Source organism: Gobius niger (genome assembly GCF_951799975.1).
Source record: "Gobius niger genome assembly, chromosome: 8".
In the NCBI taxonomy this organism is placed as follows: domain Eukaryota; kingdom Metazoa; phylum Chordata; class Actinopteri; order Gobiiformes; family Gobiidae; genus Gobius; species Gobius niger.
The window spans coordinates 20,858,523-20,871,804 of record NC_136859.1 but is presented as its reverse complement, the minus strand read 5'-3'; positions in this window follow the sequence as shown (position 1 = coordinate 20,871,804).

Genomic DNA, 13,282 nt, shown 5'->3' with positions numbered 1-13,282 from the left:
AAGTCAAAATACCTCACAGTAAGTTCGATAGAGGAAGTAAAATGAGACAAATAAATAACCTTTCAGACTTTCAGTTGTGAATAAACAATTTCGCAATAGCACACACATTAGGTTGTGAAATTCAACCTCCTCATTTCAAGGAAAGTCTCCGTATCATGAATATGTTTATCGCTGCATATGAATACATGCACATAGACAGCCCTCACAGTATTGACAGGGTATAGTTGTTTACTTGTGTGTAAAAAAAAACAGATGGCCTGACCATATTTGATGCTGGGGAGGCGGGGGCCAGGTTCACTGTGTGTTTGCTTGTGCGGCGTCTGCTAGTTTATTTGCCCTCGTCCTTTTCTGCCTGTCTCCTCTCCCCTTCTCTCTCTCGCTCCTCTCCTCAGCTGCCCCGGCCTCCACACAGACAGGAGGTCAGGCCATGCCACTCCGCTCTGCCTGCTGTGAGCGCAGGGTCACCGCGCCAGACAACACCACCAACTGTTCCATATTTGAAGAAATAAACTATTGTGTTTTTTTTGTCTAAAAAGTAGTATTTGTTCCTAATGGAAATTGACCTCTCTTGGTACATAAAAATGCACAAGATGGTCATAAGCAAATTTGTGGATGTTAATATGCATGCATTTTCTGAATCTAGTCAAGAGATTTATTTTACAGAATTTGCTCTTTTATACTTGAGCCCTTGCAAATGCCTCAAAATACACCCATTCAATGAGTGCACATTTGTTTGAAAGGCACTAGATTGCTACTTGAGCTGAGCAGTTTGGCACTGTTCTGTCTCTTATGAATATTCAAAGCTTTATTTCAGACCAAATACAGAGCATCAGCCCCAACACGCTGTAGACTGAAGCCGGTGATTCATTCTCAGGTCACAAGGCTAACACAAGCATCAATATGAAGATACACAATGCCACTATGGATGGAGCTTTGCAGCTAAAGTAAACACACAAGTCAGCCACAAGCAATGATTTCATACTGATGACACTGTGAGGACCGAGTAAAAACATGCACTGAATTGACCACTTTCTTTTTTTAAATCCAAAAACTCCCTCCTTTCTCTTACTTAGTGGCATCAGCTGACACACTGTCAACCAATGCCTCAAGAGAGAACATCTAGAACGTTGGAAAGATAAGATAAGATAAGATACAATGGAGAAGTTCACTTCATTCCGCTCTCAGAAACACTCATACAGATAGATAGGAAATGTGCAAACAGTTAGATAGCAAATAGAGGCATCCTGATCTACAATGACTATCAAAAACTTCAAGGGGCCAAAAAGTATAAAAAGTTTAAGCATTTAAGCATTTAGCCAGAGCTTAATGTCTCCAACTGTAATGGAAAAGTGTGAACTGTGCAACTGTTTCACAATAAGTTCAAAATGATGGCTCTGGAGTTAGAGATCGAGTTATAAATTGAACGAGGTCGAAATCAGCCACCAGCCATTTTCATCTTCGTTGTGCCTCATTTTCGTTGCTATTTTGACCATTTTGACCCAGAAGCTTTTAGATTTGGGTAAAGCCAAACTGGAGAAAATATGCTTGGCTCAGGCAGGGATTAAAAGGTTTAGTACATTACAATAGTTGAAAAATAAACCAAATTCTAATAAAGTTACTAAATGATTTATTTTGCTGGTGAAACAAGTATGTTTAATGCAACCAGAGATCAGGGTTTGGCTTTGCTGGATCAGCCCCGTCTCTCCTCCCCGCGGCCCTGTCTCCTCCTGCCTCTCTCTCCCATAACGTCCTCTCCAGACAGCAGTACACTGGAGGGCTTGAAGGTAATTGCGCTCAGGGCTTCATCTTAGCGCTGCTCTCTCACATGTGGAATCATTATCCCGCCTAACAATTACAGCCTGCTCTAGTAATTGATCAGAAAACTGTCTCGGGGAGGTTAAAAGGTATTAAATATCACCACTTTCTTAATTTACTGCGCCTGTCAAATAGGAGAGAAGGCTAAAGAGGAATGAAAATGAGTCTTCAGTCGTTTCTTCACTTATTTTTTTTTTATCTTAATAATGACCGCCAATTAGAGTTTGTCTCTGTTACTATGCAGCACTCTAATGCAGGTCTGCAGGCCCTGTGGCTAATTCTGTGTACAAAGGGTCACGGAGATTTTAATTCATTGTCTTTGCATCGTGTGTATGTGACTATTGTGTGTTTTGTTTGTCTACGCTCCCTTTTTATTTATTTCAACATTGCTTTGACCAAATCTAAAATTCTAATGAGTCGCCTCCAACAATTACTGCCCACTTTAGCGCTGACCCCACAAGATGAGGGGGTCAGAGAGTGCTGCTGTGGGGCTCTGTGTGCATCAGAATGGAGAGGGAAATTATCAGGAAGTGAACAAAAACAGACATGTTAACAGTTGGGTTAATACAAACAACAGAAATCAATGTGGTCCACTGTTGTGTTTTTCATTTTATGTTCATGTTACATCATGTTGCTAAATATATTTAATGTCATTATTTTCCCTGCAATTAGACCTATTTTATCAGGTGAAAGTAACTCTTTCACTACTGACTACTAATGTGAGTCTAGTGACTGTCAGACTGTCTCGGTAAAGGGAGCTAATGGCATTCAAGAAACATATAAAAACAACAACATTAATTATGAAGCATGAAAATTAGAGTTGGAGTAAATAATGTGAACCTTTATAAACTGAAATTTGGATGTAAATAATGTACAATTATCTGGAACAAACTTTATAATAGATAATAATAGAAATATGGGGCAAAGCTCTCTATTTACCGATAGATCTATGTTCCGACCCTCACTTATGGTGAGATTTGGGTATTGACTGAAACGACAAGATCGCGGATACAAGCGGCCGAAATGAGTTTCCTTTGCAGGGTGCCTGGGTGCACCCTTCGAGATCGGGTGAGGAGCTCAGTTACCCGGGAGGAGCTCGGAGTAGAGACGCTGCTCCTTCACGTCGAAAGGAGCCAGCTGAGGTGACTAGGGCATCTGTTTCGGATGCCTCTGGGTCGCCTCCCTCGGGAGGTGTTCCAGGCATGTCCTAGTGGGAAGAGGCCTTGTGGAAGACCCAGGACACACTGGAGGTACTATCTCCATCCGAGCTGGCCTGGTGTTGCCGCGGGGTCCCCCCAGAACAGCTGGAGGTGTGCATGGATCGGGAAGTCTGGGCATCTCTGCTGAGATTGCTGGCACCGGATAAAGCGGAAGAAAATGGATGGAGAAAAAAAAGGATGGATAATATAAATAAAGTGAATGTAAAATCAACTAAGGTCTTCTCTCTTTTCATTCTGCATTGATTCAGCAGTTTTATTGTCCTTGTGTAAGAAATGCGCAGTATATATAAACATGTCTTGCCTTGCCTAAATACAGTAGCGCAATGACACACGGTCTCAGTTTATAAAGCACCTACAGTATTCATACTCCACTGAGACACAGGGAGCAAGATGTGTGAGTAATCTATGAATCTTCTATGGTGATTATTCTTAATGCCATGAAAGCAGCTTCCACATACACTATACGGCCCTCCATAACAGGGAGCACTTTACTTACATCTTGATTTGTACACAACTTACCTCCATCATAGAGCACTGACAGGCTAAACCACCCGCCAGTCCTGACAGCACGCTGAGGTTTGTTGAGAAGGGGAGCGAGGTTTGGAGGGAAGGGGCTGCAAAAGTGCTTGTGAAGAAAGGCCAAGGGAAATTCTGAAGCTGTTTTAGATCAATATAGCATTTTATCTAACCAACAAAATGCAAGATATAACAATGAAAATGTGTTTGAAATGGTCAAATACCAGCAAAAAACAAAATATCCTCTTTTTAACAAACAAGCCTCTGCTCCACCACACCTATACAAGGCTGGCCCCTCCCACCGAGGACACTTGAGGATGATGGGCAGGCTGTGGGAGAGGGGAGGAGGGTGTGGGGATGGGGAGGGGGTGGTAACAGCGGGGGACAGGAGGGGACAGCGGGGTGAGCGACGCCTCTCGCCTCTCAAATCAGCTCCATTTTTTTCATTAGCTCATATCCTTGCCAGGCTTTACAGCTGGCTGATCAGCAATCAGCGTCCGTTTGTTTCAATCAGCAGCACCTCCGTGTTACAGACAGGGCCAGATTAGAGACAGAGCCAATAGGAAAGGGCTGAGGAGAGGAGTGAAGAAGGGAGGAGGGCTGTCTTTACCTCAGCAGCAGCAGAGATGAAAGAGGTGAAGCAGGGGACATGCAAATACAAAATGTTCAAAACGCAGAGCAAGGCAGTTTGAGATATACAGCAGGTTTAAACAATACAGTCAAGAGTACTCCAAATGAGAAAGTGCTCCTGTCAGTGCAAGAGCAACAGACTGGATCTAATTTTGTTTCTATGTGCCACTTGTTCACTGAATACTCTGACTGCTACAAGGCACAGTATATCTTTCAACAAGCTTTAATATTTTTCTGTTATACCTTTGGTTGGATTTGAGCAAGAAAGTCTGGGTATACTATGTTTTAAATGAGCATGTCCCTATAGCGAGAGCATACAACAACATGTAGACCACCTTATCTGTTTCTTCAGATAAAACTTGAAATATGGACCGAAGAATATTTCAGTGAAGGGATTTCCAGTGTAATGATATCCCTTCAATCTTTCCCCGGTCTGTGGCCACTTCAGACTGAACTGAAGAATGAGTGGAAATAGGTGGGGATGAAGGATGATTTAAGGTGGGGGAGAGGCAGCAGTGTGCCCAGGGAGGCCTTGTGCCTACTGAGCGTGCCCAATGAGTGGCGGAGACTGAGGCGTGTTGGATCTATAAGCAAAGTATTTATCCTGCCAGACCCTGAGAGATTAGCCTCGGCAATGGTGATTTATCCCAGCACACGGCCATCCTTTACCTCCACAGCCCTCTCCTCTCTCTTCATTCCCTGTGGATTGTGTCTGTCAGTGGGCCCTGATGCCCAGTTAGCCTCCAGCTATGATATTTGATCATAGTAACTACTGACTCTGTCACCTCCATTTCTTTTCTGTTCAGATACATTATATATAAGGCAGCAGAGACTTGGATGTATGGTGGGGGGGGGCAGGAATCATATGGAGATGGATTAAAACAGTCTGATGAATCGAGAGGCTTGGGCGCCTGACACGTCCCACGCAGGTTTATTTAGTCCTCTGACAAGTGACTTGTCTCCCTGTATAAACAGGACACTAGTGAAATATTGCCCAGTCATCACATTTATTATGGAGGTTTAGATACAGTTAGGCTGCAGGAGAATGGAGACAGGCAATCACTCTGAAATGATGGTCTGCAGAAATGTACCATTATGAACAGGCAGGTGTTGCAAGTGGAGGTGCAAGTCAATACATGACAAAAGTTCGTCTCTTCATCACTAAAACACAGAGGGAGTGTCCATTCAGCGCCCAAAAGGAAGTGGACTCACAGTTTAGGACCATTCTCCATCATCAGTTTGTTGGAAACATAAAATTCTTCTGGTGAAAAGTGTGTTTAAGATCCAAACAATGAAAGATGTAACAGGATGTTTCATCTTTGTTTAATATGTAGGTATCTTTCAGACATTCAAAGGCACAGCCTCACTGAGCCTCTGCACCTGCCTGGCTACTTTTGTCAAGGCTGAGGATAAGCCATGCATTACTCTTCCAGTGGAATGTGGGTCTCTCTTTGCCTCTATTGTTTCCCCGTGCCCCCTCCTGTCCCCACGTCATTGCTATAATTGCTCGACTTCAGACAAATACAGTGTGACAGCTAAAAGCAGCAGACAAGTTGGGACATTATGCTAATTATGATATGTCATTACATCTTTAAGGGGATGGCTGGTGGGCTCAGAGGAAGACCCAAAGATGGAGCTCAATCTATTAGTTGGACCCTCCCCCACAGCCCTCAGTCTTTAACATCTCACCCTTGACATCAGCCCCTAAAGCCCTGTAATTGTCTGCTGTGACCCACTTAGCCAAGCACACATCACCACTAGGTTCACCAAACACAGCATCTGTGGGCCATTATTCAACAGGTAAAAGCAGCGCTAGCAACGGCGACCCAAAGAAAAGATATAATGTTCTAAATCTCAGCTACAAAATATAATATGATATAGTCTGACACACATTACCCAGCTCATCTTCTATTATTTTCTGCACAGCCATTAGATTCCTGACATGGCACTTCCTGGAGCTGTTGACCATAGGATAATGCCCAGTCTTTATATGACACACAGAGAAGATACCATTTGAGAGTTTCATTTTGTGCATTTTCAATATCAGTGTTTTGGGGGACGTATATTTTGTTCTCGTTTAAATGAAAGGGTCTCCAGGCAAACAATTGTGTAAACCGATTTCTGTCCCCATAATGCAGTAAATACCTTGCCCCAACACGTTCATTACTTATTCACATGCAGCCATGGAGCATCCATCTCTCACTAATCTAACCACGGGGACCCCTCACAGTTGTGTCCCCTAATAGCAGGAGCTGTCAATATGGACAAGGCTAGTGAACCCTGGGCCATAACAAGCCAGACCACCCACTCCCCGCACACCACAACTCACGCACCACGCATCCTTCCTCGCCACACTCACACAGGGCGCCTTTGATCACATGCAACAACGCTTCCAAGATTATCCCAGGATAGCATGCAAGGCAGCCACACATGTACATACTGAGGTTCAAGTACCGGTTTTCACACTTTCCAACAAACGCCAGATCAGTTGAAGCTAAAGGAACACCAAATAAGAATACTGTAAAACAAAAGATTAGGGTATACTATAGGGTTAAATGGGAAGTGGAGGTATGACTGGGAGAAATCACATAATCACCCACTTATTGTTAAATTTACACACCTAAAATTTCAGGAGCTCAAAATCAACTGCACTGAATGAATGTCGGGGGCCCCTGTCCATTTTGCTGTCAGTATGAGGGCCTTTGAACACACAAAAAAATGGCACTGTAGTGGCATCAGAGGCACTATACAGTCATCCTCACAGTTTGAGAAACACTGCCCTAATTAAATTTTATCCGATAATGGGGCCCATTGTGGCATAAGGCACGACATGGCAAATAATTAACCTTTCATTTCCAGCAGCGTTGCATTATATCGACAGACTTCTGTCAAGGGACATGTATTGATGAAGTTCATTTGGAGCACAAATCTGGGCGTATATACGGAGCACATGTCTGTCAATGTGTTTTCACTGTACATAATTGAGATTAAAATTGAGAAAAGTCCAAAGAAGAGGAATCATTGAGGCGATAATAGGATTATTGTTTGTTGTTTGTTTGTTATGGATGACGGATTAAAGAGAAAAAGCTGGGGTTAAACGCCGGGAAGATTAACACAGAGCTGCGTAGTTATCGCCCTGCCGTTTCATAAAATTAGCAAACGCAACAGACTGAGAGCTCATTTGCATGCGGAGATAACGCTGGCATTGTTGTATGAGTGTTGCTGCTAATTAGAGGTTGTGTGAATACTGTTATGATGAATTAAACCCTTCATCATTAACACTGGGGGAAAAAAAAAAAAATCGCGAATGATTGGACGAAACATGGGGAGAAAAACAGCAGTCGGAAAGAGTATTTACTGAGTGTCAAGTTGACTGACATCACCACCCTAAAAACTCAAAACCGGGGAGGGGCTGCGTTCTCTTTTGGAAAACACATCAAAGTGGGTTAACCCGCAGATTGAAATATTATGGGGTTTAATACGAGTTTGGGGCGTGACCTAAATTTGGGGAGACTCTAGGATTGCTGAATGTGTGTAGCAGTGTGTGAACGCTACTGTGTGCGTGCGTCTGCGTTATCTAAAGTGCTTAATTAAATAGAGTGCTATTGTCATTTGGGTTTAATTATGTGCCATAAATGACGAGTGCAGTCCGCTCGCTTTCTATGAACTGATCCCACACAAAAAAAAAGTAAAAACAAATAAAAACTCACATCCAGTTGGAAGTTATGCAATCTGATGGTAGCAGGAGCCGCAGCGGAGGGAGGGGTAAAAGCAAGAAGGAGGTGGTAAAAAGGGAGACGGTGCTAATTAAAGTCAGCTCTCTGTCAGTTCTGGTGGATAAACACTTGAAGCAGCTTTGCAGATAGACGAGAGATGCCTTTGTGTCAGGGAAATCTCTTTTTACGTGGAGACGCACTTCGCAAAGGGTGACAATCCCACGAGAGAGTGTCTGATAAGGACCTTGTCTGCGTTTCTTAAAAAGCCAGAACAGGACTCATTAAGGACCAAAGTCATATAGATATGCCCTTCTCCCAGAGTGCTATTGGCAGTGACAAAAAACCAAACAAGTGCCAGAGCTACTGTAGGTGTGTGTTAGCAACAAAGCTGAACACTGCATGAGTTGTCACTGTAAAAAAAAAAAGAAAGAAAAAAAGTTGGTGTTTTTCATGACATAATTAAAATATTTCTATGAATAAAAAAAAAGTGTTCTCATTAAAGCAGCTGTCTGTTCTTGAGGATGAAATGGTGCGGGCAGGAGAACATTCGTGGAATATGACAAAGCCACATCATGAAGGCTAGACAACACGGCAAATCTGCAGCTGAATATAGTAAAATCCTTAGAATTTGTGTTTATTACTAATCTTCTGCTGATGCTTCCAGTCATGGGTTTGTTCCACCACCAGAACCTTGTCGCTCTCACAGTCGTTCATTTCGGGCAATTGACATCTGTGAAAAGAGAGAGACTCAGAGTTGACTCTAGCATGACTTCAAATAATAACAACGCCGCCCGAGAAGTGACTTCCTGTTTCGATCCAGCACACCAAAATAAAAGCACCATTCATTCATTAGTTCAGCAGTTCACTCGTTCGACTTTTTTTCTGCCTATTAACAGACAAAACACTTAAAATGTGTGTGTTTAATTATATTCTTGCAATGTTGCAAGTACCTGCTGAACTAATCCATAAGATGAGCTGTGTACTTATATTTTGCTGTGCTCGATTGAAACAGGAAGTCACTTCTTGGGCGGCGTTGTTATGATTTGAAGTTATGCACAGAGTCAATTCTGAGTCTCCCAGTTTTTCTAACACCACCATGCACTCTTTTCGCAGATGTTAAAAGTACACATGCATCCTTACTTTGTGTTGGGTTTGTGGCCAATTCCAAATTGGTCTCATTGGTCTCCAGTCTGTGGCTTTTGGTGGCAGAAGCACAACAGCAGAACAGACACTTTCCACCTCTTTAAACATAACCCAAGAGTGTTTCATTATACATAGGCGCACACTCTCCTGGGTTACTGCTGATGTGATCTCTTTCATATTTCATAGTGTTGATCCTATTATTATTTGTCTATGGGCATTTGCTAAACGCTTTAGAATTAGTTCTCGGTCATTGAAGCTAACCCTAGCCTCTGCTCTTGTATTTGTTGTGGAGACTTGATTTGATAGTCGCTGCAGTGGCTGGTGTCCCCGTGCCTAAAGGCGGCACTGACCCCTCTGTCCTTTCCTTGTCTATACGCAGGCAGCATACAGCGCTTCAGGCAAGAACGTCACAAACGTGGGGAGAGACGAGAGCAAAGCGGGATTGGACAAAGGCTTAATTTGCCTGTTTTGTCACTAAATTTACAAATAGGGGGTGCTCCGGAGTGAAGCATTTTACACACCGTTTAATCCCACTCAGACATGAGCTAATGGGGAAAATGGGGTTAGTCACTTGAGGATGAGGAGCTCAAGGGGTTCGCGCTGAAGTGTGCTGTATTTTTTTTAGTCGGCAGTTCATAATCCTTAACATAACATAATAATAATAATGGCTTACACTTGTATTGCGCTTTACAAGCCTGTGTTACCAAGTTTCTCAAAGCGCTACACTGTCATCATTAATCATTCACACCATGCTCGGCTGCCCTGCCCTACATTTATTCTGGCCTATTGCACATGTTTTTAGTAGTAGTCATGGGGAGAACATGCAAACTCCACACAGAAATCTCCCTAATATTTGACATTTGCCCTTTTGACATTTTTCGGTTTTCTTGATTATATCATAATAATCACATGCTATAGCTGTAATCCACATTTGCCTTTTCAATGCACCAGGTTTGGGTTATTTGTAAGCCCCTTTTTTGAATGGTCCCTGTGTGAGCTAATGGAAGACTTGATCGAATACTGAAACTTCATTGGCTGTGGTACAACTGAAGTTGACATGTTAAACAGTAAACATATTCCACATCAACCTGTGTTTTTTGTGCAGAAATCAAAGCTGTCGATAGTAAAAAATCCATTCAACTTAAGGAATTTAAGGAAACACTGATATTTTTAGTGTTGTCAGGGATTCATCTTCAGCATATTTGGTGACTATTTTATTTACACGTTCACCTCCTGTCTGTGAGCAGCTTGGCCATGTGCTTGTAAAGGTAAAGTCGGCCAACAAAAAGGTATCGGCTGAAGGCTTCCTGGAACTACACCATGTTTCTCTGTGAGTGACAGCCAGCAGTATTTTCAAGGTTTTCCTTCCCACTGAAGCCCAGGCGACAAACTGCACATCACAAGGCGGCCAAGATGGCATCCGCCGCACAGCCCTGCCACTGATCTCACTGCCACAGGCCGCCAATCAGACTCATCACCGAGCTGCCTTCTGCTCACTGACACTTGCCAGGGCCAAGAAACTTAACTCTTTCCCCGCCAGCCTGGACTACAAGAGCCGTCTATTCTAATGTGTCGCCTGTTTTGTTTCTGGTCAGTTTTTATCAGCAGAAAGTCCAGCATCAGTCATGAGCAAACAGACCAACCTCTCTGTCACAATGTAACAATGCAATGTAAGCTATACAGCCCCAGTCTGCGTGCATGGGAATGTGGCAAATGACTGTGAAGGTGCGTACAGAACATCTCTAACTTAATTGGGAATATTGAATAGCAGATAATTAGATATTTGATGTGACACGTGGCGTTTAATGGGCTTGATGCAGTGGTCTGGTGTTGTTCCCTTTGCGAGAGGGATTTTGATGTGTTGTCAGGCCCCAGTGTAAAAATAACTGAAGTGACAGCAGTGACTTGGTTGTCAGTGTTGTCGAGGCTGGTGCGGATTTTCACAGCCGTGGGTCCTGTGTGTGTATTTGTGAATTTGAGTTGTGTGTATCTAGGCGCATGCGTACACTTGCACACGTGTCTATGAGGTGCACGCGCTGTTGTGGGTGACAGTGCTGATCGCTGTGTGATGACAGCCTATCATTGTCGCTGTGCAAGAGTGAGAGTGGCAGGGGGGCCTTTTTGGCATGTGTTTTCTCCACGCCTTCATCTGTGTCTATGGTGCTGCGAGCTTGGCTTAACAAAGGAGGAGCAGGCGCAGGGCTGGGGGCCGTGTGCCGGATGTGGAGAGCAGGGTGGGGCTTCAGCCGTACACAAAATGTGTTGGATACACAGTCACATGGTGTCACTTCCAACATTGCTTCAGGAACAGGAAGCAGGTTTTAAAGCCTCTGCGGGGCAAAAAGTCACCATGGCAACTAGCTTCTTCATAACATTTGTTATTACTGTGTTCACTTTTCATTTCTATGTTTCAACTTGTTCTTCTTCCAGAGGGTTCAAATTGTATCATTCAATATTGTGTTGTTCTTGGTGACTATTTCTTTACTATCGGATAAAGGGCGAAAAGAAAAGACATAATACATGGATTTAATATGTTCACCACGTATGATTTTTTTATGTGGCCAATATTGAGATTAGCCAAGACCTTACAAAGTAACAGGAATTTTGATGTAGGAGGAGCAAGTTGTTGCTCCCGAAACGCCAATGTGCACCTTAGTCACAGAATAATTATGCGGAGAAAAAAAACTTCCCGAGCACTTTAAAATTTGACTTTGTAGATACAATGTTATCACTATTGCTTTCAGAGCATCGTGGATCCAAAGATCACCCATCCCCATTTTACTCAGCAAGGTCTTTTCATAATCACAGCTTTTACGTAAAAACATGTTGATGGAATCACTGTATCTGCTGTATAACGCCCATTGGTTAAAGCCATTAAACCAGAAATAAAACCTGCATCATTCTTGTCATAACATTTTTTGGCTACCTCAAAATACTCTATGCGTCCACCACACATTGACAGAAAATAGCCGATGCGCTCCCCAAAGAGACAGTTGTATGAAGACTGCATACTTGCAGATATTGATTCAATCTTGTGTAAGTTACTGTATCACTCTGCCTGTGGTCAAAATGCTTTGAATAGATATTGCTTTTTCAGATTAGGAACAAGTCGACCTTTGTTTAGCCTCTGCCGCATTAACACAAAACAACTGCATCTTTGTAAACGGTGCCCAGTTTGTATTTGAAAAGGCCTTCAGCTAAATATTCAGAATTCCATACAATCTGCACAAGAGGCCAATTGATAACATGAATGCTGCTGCCTTTAGGTCACTGCGATTCATACGCTTTTGGAGCATAAATATGGGCCTTACATTCAGGAGGTTTTTCTTGAATTTCTGTTGATGGTGTTTTACGACCTACGACATACATGTAAAGATGATGTAAAGATAAGAGTGATTGAATGCGTTTTCTATAAATGCACTACTACAAAGCCCTTACAATCTACACTGAACAAATGGGAAAGAAAACATGGAAGCTTTGAATTACGATTGTGGTATTACTGAAATGATCTCCCCAACCACACATGCCATTCAGAAGTCTTCATATCGTTGGTATTGAACACAAGCTTTTGGAAGCTATGGAAATTAAAAGAAAAAAGAAAAAGAAAGATTAATGGCCAGAAAGAAAGTAACAGCCTAGTGTAGTTTGTATAAATTGGCTAAATGCAAAGGCATCGACTAGACACGACACGATTTTAACATGACAACACATGAGAACTTTGTGTATCTCCTCTTGTGTTTGGCTGGTTTTGGCCTCAGGGTTCTTGACAGCAGGCTGATCTGAACAAAGGTGATTATCCCCATCATCTAGCACCGGTGCTCAGTAATACCAGTGGACAGGTGACCTACACGGCCATAGGAGCTCACATTCTCATGTATTCTGCTCTTGTATGAGGCCTGTCCAGAAACAGGCCCTCAGGGCCCTCCTCCATCTCACCGTCATGTCTAATCTGGTTACCGCGGCAACGGTAGGGATTAGGAGAGTGTATAGGGAGGAGCCAGTCTAACGAGACTGGTCATATGCATAATTCATGTAAATGAGACAGGCAGGGAGGGGTCAGAGGAGCTGATGAACACCATGAAGATAGATATGCACAAACACAAGCGTAAGCAAATACCAAATACCATATAATGTCAACAGTACATAACTGAGCACATAGCTCATCACTATGCATATATTTACATATGCAGACAGCAATAGAGCAACTGTAGGAGCAACAATGTAATGTTTGTTGTATGCCCT